Here is a 2,276-nt window from a genome sequence, read left to right as displayed (position 1 = left end):
CTGTTCCCCCCTCCCCCTGCCCTCCTCCTCCCCCTGACCCCTGCAGCCCCTGCAGGCTCCGCTCCTGCGCCACCTCTCCCAGAAAGGCCCCCAGGCGCCTCCAAGCCCCCCAAGCCCACTGGCTGAGCTCCCTGGTCAGGCTGCATTGTTTCCTACCAGGAGATCAGGTGTGCAGCAAGCCCTACACCCAGCCTCCAGCCCTACGCCCAGCCCTATACCCTCCCTACACCCAGCCCTATACCCTCCCTACACCCAGCCTCCCCCCTACACCCAGCCCTACACCCAGTCTCCAGCCCTACACCTAACCCTACACCCAGCCTCCAGCCCTATGCCCAGCCCTACATCCAGCCTCCAGCCCTACATCCAGCCCTACACCTGGCCCCCAGCCCTATGCCCAGCTCTACATCCAGCCTCCAGCCCTACACCCAGCCCACAACCCTACACCCAGTTCTACACCCAGCCTCCAGCCTGTCATGGGAACCAGATACCCAAGGGCAGTGCGCACAGGGGACTGGAAATCCGGTGTAAAGCTTTCTTCCTGGACATGCCCCCACATGTTGCAAGGTGGTCCTGTGCACTGCTGCATAGGCAGATGCAGCGTTCCAGGTCAGTACTCACAGGCCTAGTCACCTACGGCTGACACCCATGGCCTTTGCCACCCCTGGGTGCCCGGCGCCCCTCCCAGCTGCTCCACCTCAGCCCCCTGCCCTCTCAACTTGCACACAGCCCCCCAAGAAAGGTGCTTTCTGGGCTTCGCTTAGTGCCTGGTTTTTTGCCTGGGGGGGGAGGTGATTCGTGACTTAACTGTTGTGAACGGCGCAGTCACAGCGGTGACTCGGGGTGGAGGGAATGTGTGCCTGATACGGCTCCAGTGCCAAGCGTTGTCTTAATGAATCAACAGCTGATAGTCTATCAGGTGTCTTTAAATAGAAACGCACATACAAGGTCAGGGCCTGGTCACAGGACACGCAGATTCAGGGCTGGCAATGAGAGCAGAGACCACACGCATGCTGCCATGCATGCAGATATTACGTACAATTCAGAAATTAAGCCCTGGCCTAGGAGGGATATATACGGAAATGCCACGGATCCAATTTTATATATGTGAGACTATTTCTGTACCGGGACTGGGCCCTAACTCAGGGACTTGCACTTCTGCCTGACTTTCTCAGCTCAGGGCTGGTGTTCTACCACCAGAACCGTACCTCCACTCCTGGCTTTGCAGGAGTTAATTAGAGATAAGCTTCATAGACTTTTCTTCCCAGGCTAGCTTTGACCTATGATCTTTGGATCTCAGCCTGGAGTAGTAGGTGGGATTACAGGCGTGAGCCACGAACTACAGGCTTTGATTTGTTTTACTCTTTTATTATTTTTTATTGTAAAGATGCATGCATGTATTTATTACCTTTCAGTGGTTGCACAAGAAGTTCCCTTTCTACAAAACCATGTGTGAGCACCGGGCATCTGGCACTGTCAGCCAATGCTCCTGACCCACCCCTTCGCTCGCTTTCTATTTATTTATTTTTGTCCTTCTGTCCCTCAGCTCTTCAGCTCAAGGTGAGCACTCTACCACTTGAGCCACAGCTCCACTTTGGGCTTTTTTCTTCTTGCTTATGTGGTGCTGAGGAATTGAACCCAGGGCCTCATGCATGCAAGGCAAGCGCTCTACCCCTGAGCCACCTTCCCAGCCCCACTTTCTTTTTGATTGAGGTCAGGTGGTTGCATACATGTCACTGCTTCACAGTGTGGTGATTCTTAAGGCACAAACACCTTTTAACCTTCCCATTGGCTACCTTTGATTTTTAGGAACTCTAATGCAGGCCAGGGGTGGTGGCTCACGCCTGTGATCCCCACACATCCCGGAGGCTGAGGCGGGATGGGCCGAGCTCCGGGCCAGGCCGGGCGCACAGGGAAACGTTCTGAGGATCGCGGTTCAAAGCCAGCCCGGGAGGAAAGTCCGTGAGGCCCTGATCGCCAATGAACCACCCGGAAACCGGAAGCGGCGCTGTGGCTGGCGCGGTAGAGCGCTCGCCTGGCGCTGCAGAGCGGAGGGGCAGCGCCCAGGGCCCGAGTTCGAGCCCCACGACCGGCAGAACCACCCCCCCGTGCAGGTGATCCAACATCCGGGATCCGCACGCCTGGGCGTCCCCGACTTTCCAGGGCGCCGACCCCGGGTGAGGGGTCCCAGGCCGGGGTACGGGGGCCCCAGGACCGTCCTGCCGAGCGCGGGTCCCCAGCGGCCGTGGCGGGGGCCGCTCCGGGCAGTGGGGCGCAGG

This window comes from Dipodomys ordii, unplaced genomic scaffold (assembly GCF_000151885.1).
Source record: "Dipodomys ordii isolate 6190 unplaced genomic scaffold, Dord_2.0 Scaffold12, whole genome shotgun sequence".
Taxonomy (NCBI): Eukaryota; Metazoa; Chordata; class Mammalia; order Rodentia; family Heteromyidae; genus Dipodomys; species Dipodomys ordii.
The sequence above is the reverse complement of the archived record's forward strand: the minus strand, read 5'-3'. Positions refer to the sequence as shown.